The sequence below is a fragment of the Argopecten irradians genome, chromosome 8 (assembly GCF_041381155.1).
Source record: "Argopecten irradians isolate NY chromosome 8, Ai_NY, whole genome shotgun sequence".
Classification (NCBI taxonomy): Eukaryota; Metazoa; Mollusca; class Bivalvia; order Pectinida; family Pectinidae; genus Argopecten; species Argopecten irradians.
In genome coordinates, this window is record NC_091141.1 from 12270785 (window position 1) to 12283486 (window position 12702).

The window sequence follows — 12702 nt, forward strand, 5'->3', positions numbered from 1 at the left end:
TACTGCAATTATATTCATTATATCATTATCACTGTTCTAATTATATAAGTAGGGTTTCTTCATGAATTCGGCAAATTAAGATTCAAACAGCAGACGTAAAGCAAACAGAAAGAAAAACAATTGTGTAGGATACAAAATCGCGTCAGTGGACGATATCATTATTAATATCTGCCTATGCGGGTAGGCATTAAGTGTTACGTTATGTTTTATGAGTTAACACTTTTCAGAGGATCGGCGTCACATTTTCTCAGAAAGTAATGACGTCGCAATCGATATCTGCCCCGGGCAGATAACTGAAATATGCTGAATATGCTAACGCGCCCCATAGAATATATTCTTAGAGGAATTGCTCCATACAAGCATGGTTAACATAAAAACGAAATCCAATCCCTATATTTACACTCACACGACTTTTTATTTATATTTTATGCAATAAAATCGTCATTTGAAAGTGACGTAATTATTCAATAAAAGTCGGTCAAAAGTGGGAGGAGCTTACTCAATTGAACAGCGAATGATGACGTTTCAAGGTAGAATTATTCATCCGCGACGACAAAAAGTTCAATATTTTAGTGTAAAATAAACATGACAAACAAAGTAAATTTCAGAGATAATTTTATTTAATCAGATCAGAACTTTAAATATATATTCAATTTTGCTAAAAGTTAATATATAGCATAATAACATAAAGAATTTGTACACGGCCACATGTGTGAACTCGGTGACCGTTATTGTGCAGCGAGGCGAAGCTGACGCACGCTTACACACTTTAGTTTGCCGAAGTTGTCAAAACACCGATTTTCAAGTAGCTCAATGTGTTTGAGATGTCGTCTGACTTGACGATATTACATCCTTGGGAGCCATGTGATTATATAATCTACGCTTAGATCCATATCGCCATCGATAGATGAAACAAATTCACTTGTGTTCGATGGATACAATGTATTTGTGGTGACGCGGAACTGTCAACACGTGAATTATTAGCGGTGCATGTTTTATAATACACATGATTAAATACTCAAAGAACAAAGACAAGAGGATATGTTTATAACTGACCTCTATCAGAGGGTCTCACACCCGTCCACCCCAAAGGCTCGATCGTAGGACGAACATAGGCACAGAGGTAATGTTTACAATTGACACCCATCATTTTTAACAAAAATGAAAGCACGTCGCCCCAGCCGGGATATTTTTCCGTTTCTTTATACAATTGTTAATTTAAAAATTGTTTGAATCATATATAAATATAAAACATGTATAGTTTACATTTTTCCAAAATTTTATGAAAAACAACAATATACACGTAATGTTGCGTCAAAATGTAAACAAAGCCATGTGTTTCTTTTTAAAAAAAGTAGTCCGTTTACGTTGCACAGAACATTTCCTTACGCAAGTTCAAAGTTCAATGTTACCATGCAGTTACGGTAAACAAAATCGGCTAGTATTAGCGTATAGAGACCAAGCCTAGCAAGTGTAAATATAAGTGGTTTGTATTCACTACGCAGTACTATGCAAAGACGGAATACGAGTCTCCATTATAAAATGAACGCATATGACAATGATGTGATAAGAAAGTTCAGTATTGAGGTGGGAATCGACGGTCATTATTCCATCTTTGCCTGTTACAGAGTAACCTCCCTTGCGGGTAGGTATCTACTGTGACTTCATCATTTTGTGAACAAAATTTGCGCCGTATTGTCTGAAAAGCATGTAGTTACGTTCGCAAACACATCACAGTCAATACCTTTCCGGAAGGGTAGATAACTCTGCAATATGGAAATATATATCGTCCTATGGATTGCTGTGTTGGTCGAAATGACGACAAGGAGTAGGGTAGAAGCTTGTTGACGGCTTTTATTCAAAGTGTAGACAAGAGTTCTCACTTTCTCTCTCTCTCATAGGTGGCCCTAGAGGAGGCGGTGACGTAGGTGTATGTGAGGCGGAAGTACCCAGTCTCAGTCTTATTCCCGTCTAATGTCCGTCTAGTTCCCGTCTAATGTTCGTCTAGTTTCCGTCTGACTGGGGCCTATTGCGGCCCTCTATTCATAATGATTTGGTATGTGATTGGTGCACGTGCCGTTGGGAAAATGCTTGCCCCAAAGGTTACCCAGCTCATCACAAACTGTCAAAGTTTACTAATTTTAATTCAGAATACAGCCTTACCGGCGCCTGATGCAGGCTTAACAAAATATAAATGTTTTGATTTTCTGACTGGACTTGGTTGAGGCTGGACAGAACCGCCTGTAATATGCACATTTTGCACAAACTATACTGCGCAGTTAAACAGGTGTGTGGACTACGTGATGTCCTGTCATTCCTTCCAGAACATTCCACGTAGTCCCTACCATACCCATACCTGTTCGATAACAATAAACTAATAAGTTGGTCAACTAGTTTAACACGTGCATAGACCGTGCGATGTCCTGTCATGCTTTCCAGAACATCATACGTAGTCGCTACTAAGTAGGTGCCGTAACAATTTACTGAGATTTCGGTCACCTAGTTTGGCCATGCCTTAAAACAACAACCTAACTCTGGCTGCAAACATGAGTAAACGATTCTGCGTTACTGACCTTTAAATATACTACACATCGGTACTAGGTCTAAGCAACATTATATACACCACAATATTAAACACAGCCTAATAAACATATATATGGTTGTTATTAAATAACCAATACTTGTACTCTTATAAAATACACTATAATCTAACTCAGCCCCGCGATCCACAATTATACACGGCTTATATGACAACTTCTGTCAAGGTTCAACAGGTACCCCACTTCCTGTTTACCTAGCGGGAATATTCAAATATTATATCTATTAATGATATTCATGGGGACTTCAGCAGGGCTACTAGCCTGTCTATCTCTATAGGGTTACAATCATCTATCACCAATAATATTATTGGGGCTTAAGCAAGGCTACTAGCCTGCCTACCTCTATAGGGTTACAATCGCCCCTTTCTTCAAACAAGACAATATGTAAGGCATTTCTCAGAATGGCTTACATATTTCTTAAAGCAAAGTATCAAGTATTATTAACATTTCAATTTACCACCGCCTCCTTTAAAATAAAAATCCTAAATAGTAACTAACGGCCATTTCATTCATTTTTCCTTTCAACCTTCTTTCATTCGCATGCATCATGCAGTATTTTTTTTAATTATCGCGAAGTTATCCTATTAAACGTTACAACTCTTTACCTTAATGCACAATATGTACATACCCATATTGTAATTATCTTGGACGTTATACTCTAAACATCTCTTTAATATATTCATGCAATATAAAGTCTTATTTACAGTCACAGTTCTATGGTCACAACATCATAAAGTTGACCAGTAATTATATTTCACAGTCCGTCCATTGTAGTTCAAACATATTTCACAGTCACTTCCATTGTAGTTCGAACATATTTAACAGTCACTTCCATTGTAGTTCGAACATATTTAACAGTCACACAGTTCCAGTTCGAACATATTTAACAGTCACACAGTTCCATGGTTACTCCGTCGTTGAAAATCAGTAATATTATTTCACAGTCACGTCCATTTTAGTTTGAACCTATTTAACAGTCACACAGTTCCATGGTAACTTCATCGTTAAAAATCATTCGCAATAATATGGCTGCTCATATATAAAAATCCACAGTTTATCTCCACAGTTGCTGCTTATTTAGTTATGTTCAGAGCTTCTTTATGTTCTTAGGTCCGTCATCCACCACGGTTCTTGAAGAGGTCACATTTTGTCTTATCCGCATTAAGACACTGTGATTTTTTTTAATTAATTAACGTTAATATCTAGACAAGAGATGGTCTTGTTAACACCAAGACGTTTCCTTATTGTCTTGTAATAACCGAGACATTAGATGTGTATCTTTGTCTCGTAAGTCTCTTTAATCATCAAGACGTTAAATATCACGGCATAATGTTTCACCGGGTCATTATCATTTTCTTCTCCACATTTAGACATTGTCTTGTTACGACCAAGACGTTACTTTATATCTGTCTATGGAAGACTGAGCTCTTTTCTCAAGTCTGGGTATATTACACTTCGTACTCGGGTTGTAAGGCAGTCTTGTTTACCAGATTCAATTCCTCCACTTCCTGATGGGACAGTTACATCTGCCTCGGCGAGTTCAACGCCCTCTGGGTAATTTCCTGACATCAGTGTAGGTTTTTCTGTGTTTTCTTGTTCCTGGTGGATGAGTTCCTTGATGTATGTTGTCATCAATTCTTCTAAAGCTGTCATGTCTTCTGTGGATTGGTTACTTTTGTCTTTGCATGGGTCTTGAGGCTTGCGAAGCACTCGACTCCGACTTTCCCCTTTTCACTGACCATTTACCTAACCTACATTTCTGACATTTATCCCTAATTCTCCTACGACATAAATATATCACTACAACAACAACTACTACCACACCTACTATCGACAAGTAGGTCGAGAGGGGCAAATCAGATTCCATAGGTTCAAGATCAAATGAATTGTCAAGTTCATTTATCAACTCATCAATGGGGATTTCCTTTATAGGCTTAAGTTTATGGGGTATCTTAATGTTTTTTTTTACATTTGGTAGTCTTTGGGTCATTGGTTTCCAGAGTTCAATAGAGCCTAAATAATAATTTGAAATCACCTGTTGAAAATGATCTGTTAGGTTATATTTACTCTCTGAATGATAATATGAGGGCAAGGTCATATATTCATTTGATGCAGAACAACCTTCCGCAAGGGATAAGGTGTCAATAGGGTATCTGGTCACCACAGTACCAGATTTGGTTCTATAGGGGCCTTTCAGTGTAAAGCTCAAGGATCTATCGTGGGCAACTATCCATTGGCCATTGGTGAAATACTGGGCCATAGGGGAAGTGTTTGTATTCGACTACTGTAATACAAAAATTAACTAAATTATTGGTCCAATTCATAAAAAGATTAACAATACATTTCTTATTTCCCATTAAAGTATACATTAAACTACGAAACCTGCAGTAGTTTTTAACGCTATTTACACATTGATTCATCTCCTCAATTGTCATTGTAACCAATTGTGTTTTCGCTTCATTGATTGCAAGAGGTTCTGCTTCTAATTTATAAGTCGCCATAGTATTTGTTTGATTCGATCCAAGGTACGGAAGAGGAAGGTTATGTGCTCGGTACACAGCAAACTTGCCAATCATGTCTATTAATGGAATGGAAATAACTACAATAAGGCTATCAGTACTAATAAGTGTCGTACAAGTTACTGTCTCATAATTTCCAAAGGTCAGTTTCCGGGTCAAAAGGTACACTCTAACACCTGGATCAAGCTTGCTTTCTACTTCAGTAAGGAGTTTGTACAAGTCTAGGGGTGAAATGACTGAAGGGCTTAAATGTCCTAAAGATAGCATACAAAAATGTATTGATCTGAAGTTTCAAATTATTAAGATGAAGCATAAAGTTTGTTAAGCTTTCTCTTACTGCATGCTGAAGATTGACCTGATTATGTCTTAAGAGGTTTACGTTAGTTTTGATTGTATTAATATCACCTTCATCTAAAGTACCAAACAGAAAGTTCAATGCTTTACCGATTATAGGAATTAAAGCTCTTTTAGTTCTGGCTTGATGTAGTGTCTTAATATCGGTATATTTCTTAAATTTTCAACTTCATGGTTCAGTATTATAAGGTTGTTATTAAGACCTAATCTCGTCCTAGATGTTTCATGATGTTTTATTGACTAGAATGCTTTTGGTTATTTCTGATAGAAATCTAACTTTCTAAGAACTTCCTCGTAAGGATTTAGATTAAGACTTAATCTAACTTTCTAAGAACTTCCTCGTAAGGATTTAGATTAAGAACAAAAGCTACAAACTATAAGGGTTTTTTTTACGGAGCCTTATATTTCGTTTTCTGAAACGATAACAAACGATTCACTAATGAATCTCATTATTGATCACGAAGAAAATATTTCAGGCATTTTTTAAATAGCTCTGAATTGTCCTCTGAGTCTCTTGATATATTTCTCTTAACTTTCTTTATCTGATTCTTAGAATCTACATCTTTTCTATTGTGGAGCCTATCATCTTGACATGTTTTATCTACTGCGGTAGAGATTTGGGGCGTAACTTCATTTGCTAATTTATTTATCGCATCAATCTCCATGTCATCAGCAGTACCAACAGTCTCAGACGCATCTACAAAATCATCATCATCATCATCGTCATCTGTCTGAGTGTCAGCGTTATTGTTTTCATTTAACTTACCTTTCATTTGTGATAAGGGTATAAGTTCATCATCTGAATCAATAGGACTAGCTTTGTCCAATTCTCGGGTCCGGAGCCTTTGTCTTAGCTCCATTAACGGAATATCATCCTCAGAGTCCGAATCTGACCTTTCTTGTCTTCTATATCTTATGACTCTTTTTACGGATGTTTCCTCCTCTGACTCCTCTGAACTACTCTCAGGGGGAACTACATATGTCGATTTCCTTAAAGGTCGACCTATATTATCTTTGTGCAACTCCCATTCATCAACATTTGCTTATCGTAAATGCCTCGCGTGTGTCTTTGTGACTTCACCTGTTAGCTGGTTTCTTACCTTAAAACTTACTGGTCCAGTTTGCTCTATAATCCTATAGTAAGGTGTCCATTTATTGTCCAGTTTTGAGGTACGCTTATGGTTTCTTATGTAAACCGGATCTCCTGTCTTAAGATCCTCGTCTTTACAGTTCATATCAGCGAGTTTCTTCTGTTTCTTCTTCGCTTGTTTCATGTGTCTATGCACTAGAACAAAGGACTTATGCTGCTGCTCTAAGGCGATCTTGTGTAACTCTTCACCGGCATACCACCGTCTTGGCTTTAAGATTGTGTCCAAGGGGAGTACTACATCGCGGTTATAAAGCAGGGAAGGTGATGCTTTCGTCACCTCACTGGTATGAAATCTTACTGTGGCCAAGACTTGGTTCAAGAAAAGATCCCACGTGTTAACGTTTTCTTTGATCTTCTTGGCCAAAATATCTACCATCGTTCTATGAAATCTCTCCACCTTTCCATTTGACTTGGGGCAATAATAAGAAGTGGTAACATGGTGGATATTCAATGCTTCTAGTGTCTCCTTTACTGATCTAGCGATATTCTCTGAACCGTTATCTGTAACTAGTTCTAATACGCTACCATATCTTGGGAATAGTTCTTCCAAGATAAGATGTACAAAGTTTGCTGCTGATTTGTAAGGGACTGGAAATGCTTCCGGAAAGCCAGAGTAAACATCTATGAACGACACGATGTATTTGTTACCTGATAATGTCTGGGGGTAAGGGCCTGACAAATCCATTGCTACCTTAGCAAAAGGGTATGGGGGTATCTAGCTGTCTTGAAGAGGAGGATGAGGGTTACTATGACTTCTTGTCTGACAAGTCACACATTTTTCAATGTGTTGGTGAACCTTCTTGTATAACAAAGGAAAACAATACTTCTTTCTTATTACGTCATATGTTTTGTCAACTGCCATATGACCTAGGAAATCATGATACTGTCTTATCACCATTCCTTCAAGTTCATTCGGAATGTAAAGTCTCAAGACCGGGTCATCTGATTCCGCGTTTGACAAATAATACACTAAGTTATCTACAACCAAGAAGCGCTCCTCCTCACTCTTGGTTGCTTGTCCATTACAAAGTCTAAGTTTCAGCTTTGATATGTCTTCGTCATTGTCTTGAGTTTTTCTCATGTCTATGTCTTTAGGGAGATCCATATGAGGTTTAACAATATCGTCTGGAGTATCAACTGTACTACTGACAAAGTCTCTTGGCTTAAACTTGTTAGAGTTGAGAGCTCCAATCTCTAAGGCTCTGTCATCTACGTCCAAGACATCATGAATGTCTTTAGTTTCCTGGGTTTCTCCTTGCTTATCCTCAGCTTCTTCTGCTGTATCTGTTGGTAGTCTCGATAGTAAGTCCGCGCAACAATTAAATCTACCTTCAATATATTCTACCTTACAATTATGCATTTGTCTGATGCATCTGTATAAAGCACATATGGTTGGCTTGGGTTTGGGTATGCTAGTAGAGGTACTACTGTAAGACTTTCTTTAAGATAGTCAAATGACTTCTGACATTCTTCAGTCCATTTGAACCTAGCATACTTTTTGGTTAGTTCTGTAAGACATTCCGTTATTTTTGAGAAGTTGGGGATTTGCTTCCTGTAGTAACCGCACATTCCAATGAATGCTCTTATATCTCACGCAAGTAGCATCAACTTTCTTTTGGTCCGGCTTTACACCTTTTTCCGTAATCATAAAGCCAAGATATTCTGTCTCTTTCTTGAAGAAAGTGCATTTCTTAAGCTTTAGTTTGAGTCCATGTTGTCTTAACTTGTTGAAGACTATCTGTAAGTGTTTCAGGTGTTCTTCGGCTGTCCTACTGTAAATTATGACATCATCAAGGTAAGCCGTGGCGAATTGTTCGCATCCTTGTAAGACAATATTCATCAATTTTTGGAAGACAGCAGGGGCGTTACTTAGTCCGAAAGGCATTCTGTTGAACTGGAATAGTCCTTAGTGACAGGCAAAAGCTGTCTTTTGTTTACTTTCCTCGTCGCACATTCCAATGAATGCTCTTACATCTCTCACACAAGTAGGGGTTGGTAAGGCCCTAAAAGCTTCAACTTTCTTTTGGTCCGGCTTAACACCTTTGTCCGTAATCATAAAGCCAAGATATTCTGTCTCTTTATTGAAGAAAGTGCATTTCTTAAGCTTTAGTTTGAGTCCATGTTGTCTTAACTTGTTGAAGACTATCTGTAAGTGTTTCAGGTGTTCTTCGGCTGTCTTACTGTAAATTATGACATCATCAAGGTAAGCCGTGGCGAATTGTTCGCATCCTTGTAAGACAATATTCATCAGTTATTGGAAGACAGCAGGGGCGTTACTTAGTCCGAAAGGCATTCTGTTGAACTGGAATAGTCCTTTGTGACAGGCAAAAGCTGTCTTTTGTTTACTTTCCTCGTCGAGTTCTACTTGCCAATATCCACTTTTCAAATCTAATGTACTGAAATGTCTTGATTGTCCTAGGAGGGTCAAAATGTCATCTATCAAAGGAAGGGGTACTGACATCGGGGTAACAATCTTGCTTAAACTCCTAAAATCTACACACATTCTCTTACTTCCATCTTTCTTATCAACTACCACTAAGCCAAAACTCCAGGGACTTCTAGACCTATCTATGACCTTTGCCTTTAACATCTCGTCTATAGCCTCGTTCACTATTTGACGTTTCTTCAGGGGTGTCCTGTAAGGTCGGTTCTTAATTGGTTTGTGATCTCCTGTTTCTATATGCATCTTAACTGTTTTTGTATGTCCAAGCTGAGAATCTTTTTTGGCGAATAGATCCTTGTTTCTTCTTAATATCTTTAGTGTCTCAGCACTGTACTCGTCTGGTACATCTACCTCCTTAAAGTTCTTCGTCTTTGTCATCGTCTTTTGTCGCAGTTATACTAGAAATGTCTTTGTCTTCTAAGGCCTGTGCTTTGCCTACTACACTTCCTCGTTTTAGCTTAATCGTCCTGTTTGTTTGGTTAAGTATCAAGATAGGTATCTTGCGAGGGTTCGTGACTTTTGTTACACCGTTTATTAAGGTCAAACCAGGTTCATCGTATATACAAGTGTCAATTGGTGATATCTCTAAGAGCTTTGATCCTGGTATCTTAAAAGTCCTTGGGAGTCTTACCTGACATACCGTTGCTGTTTGCGGTCTTAACAATGTCTTGTGGGTGGTCCTTATTATTGAGGTAATATGTATGTCTTCCTCTAATTGAACATAGGTCTTACCTATACGCATACATGCAAGGTCAAAATACATTATAACGCCATTTTGTTTAAGAAAATCTAAACCAAGGATACAGTTTCTGTTCATGCCATCAACAACATAAAATTTATGTCATAAGGTCAAATGTCTTATTTGAAATGAAATGTCTGCTAAACCTATTACCTTGAGCGGTGTACTGCTGACGGATTGGAGAGTCATGCTTTCTTTTCTTAGTCGTGGTTTATTCGGTAACATCTTAAAAATCCTATTGCTGATTATGGAAACCTCAACACCTGTGTCTAAGAGAACTCTTAATTTTTGTTTACCTATTTTTATCACAGTTGTACTTGGGTTACCTGACATTTTTATTTTCTTAGACACATGCTTCTTATTTCTTTTCAACCTCGCCCCATCGGTTTCCTTATGAAGCGAGGTCTTTAGTTTAACGGCCTACCTCTTCTATTTAATTGGGGACAGTTCTTCCTTATGTGACCTTCTTCATTACATTGCAAACATCTGAATTGTGATCTTTGTTTCTTTCGACCTAATGACTGCACTTGTGGGGGGTTCTGAGTTTGCACTCTGTTACCTGTACTATACGACCTATTTTGGGTTTGGTTCTGATGTCTGCTATTGTCTGAATACCTATTTCTAGGGGCTCTATTAAGGGGTGTCTGTCTCTGTGTTTCCCTAAAACTATTTCTGTCTTGAACTGATCGTGGTCTATGTCTTATGATTTTGTTTTGTTTACATTTATAACACTGTCTCTGTCTGGTGTGGTCAATGTCCATTGGTACTTCTCGCCTCGTGTTAGTTTCGTTATGTCTAAGGTTAAAGTATGTGTCTTGCGTAGGTGCTACCTGAGGATCATATACATGTTCCTTTCTTGGCCTTCAGACCATGTCATTGTCATTATTCATGTCTTGTCTTAGATTGAACCTTTTCCTAAGGTTCTGTTCACGCATAGCTATATGTACCGCCCTCTCTAATGTGTCTGGGTCCTCGCGCATAACCTTCATCTTAACATAGTCGAAATACAACCCATCACAAAAGGCGTTAACTAATTGTCTTTGAACAATTCCCTTTTCACATTCCTGGGCATCAGGATACGCGTCTTCTGCTACTTGCAGGAGTCGTTCAGCGTATATCTGGACGCTTTCGTCCTGTTTCTGTATCGTTATACGTAATAAGGCCATAGCTTGATGCGAATCTGTTATGTCAGCGAATCTTTGTTTGAGGAGTTTCTTAAGGTCCTCCCAAGACAGATCTCCCTCTAAATCGTCTAAATATCGTTTGATAAAATCCCCTACTGAACCTACAATTGTTTGATACGCTATATTAGGGATTGCCTTGTCATCTAGCCCTACTAATTTCGCGTATTTTTCTATTTCTTTTATCCAGGTCTTGAATTTAGTGGGGTCACCCTCAAATGACCTAACGACCTGGAAAAATCCCTGCGCTGTCATAGCCGCAGAGAAGTTCTTAAAATGTTGTGCCATGTTTCTGAACACTACCTCACTATCGTCCTGAGCAATATTCTGATCTGGGGGCATATTTTGATTTTATTCTTTCTGTGTTAGACCTGCCATACGCTCAGTTAATTGGGCCATGTCTACATTTAAATTGAGAGACATCATTTGGTTTTTAAATATTGCCAAAAATATGTATACTGACAGTACCTAGTTTTCCCCTAACCAAATTATACTACTAAATAAATAAGCAACATTAAAAACGGTCAGCTACTAGAGGTACTAATCAAAGTAGAGAAATTTCGCTAACCTTTAGCCGTCTGTTTCTTCGTCTTCAGGTTCTTTCTTTTCTTCTTTATATTGTAGAGCCCGGTCATGCAGCACCAAATAACATAACCCCTTACCCCACCTTGTCGTCCTATGGATGGCTGTGTTGGTCGAAATGACGACAAGGAGTAGGGCAGAAGCTTGTTGACGTCTTTTATTCAAAGTGTAGACAAGAGTTCTCACTTTCTCTCTCTCTCATAGGTGGCCCTAGAGGAGGCGGTGACGTAGGTGTATGTGAGGCGGAAGTACCCAGTCTCAGTCTTACTTCCGTCTAATGTCCGTCTAGTTTCCGTCTAATGTTCGTCTAGTTTCCGTCTGACTGGGGCCTATTGCGGCCCTCTATTTATAATGATTGGGTACGTGACTTGTGCACATGCCGTTGGGACAATGCTTGCCCCAAAGGTTACCCAGCTCATCACAAACTGTCAAAATTTACTAATTTTAATTCAGAATACAGCCTTACCGGCGCCTGATGCAGGCTTAACAAAATATAAATGTTTTGATTTTCTGACTGGACTTGGTTGAGGCTGGACAGAACTGCCTGTAATATGCACATTTTGCACAAACTACACTGCGCAGTTAAACAGGTGTGTGGACTACGTGATGTCCTGTCATTCCTTCCAGAACATTCCACGTAGTCCCTACCATACCCATACCTATTCGATAACAATTAACTAATAAGTTGGTCAACTAGTTTAACACGTGCATAGACCGTGCGATGTCCTGTCATGCTTTCCAGAACATCCCACGTAGTCGCTACTAAGTAGGTGCCGTAACAATTTACTGAGATTTCGGTCACCTAGTTTGGCCATGCCTTAAAACAACAACCTAACTCTGGCTGCAAACATGAGTAAACAATTCTGCGTTACTGACCTTTAAATATACTACACATCAGTACTAGGTCTAAGCAACATTATATACACCACAATGTTAAACACAGCCTAATAAATATATACATGGTTGTTATTAAATAACAAATACGTGTACTCTTATAAAATACACTATAATTTAACTCAGCCCCGCGATCCACAATTATACACGGCTAACATGACAACTTCTGTCAAGGTTCAACAGGTACCCCACTTCCTGTTTACCTAGCGGGGATATTCAAATATCATATATATTAATGAT

At 38.3% G+C, this 12702-nt stretch overlaps 1 pseudogene; it reads right to left on the reverse strand.

Annotated features, from left to right (window-relative positions):
* The window catches only part of LOC138329382 (uncharacterized), a 39072-nt pseudogene extending 27195 nt beyond the window's left edge, over window positions 1-11877 (reverse strand).
* Between the last annotated feature and the right edge of the window lie 825 nt (window positions 11878-12702).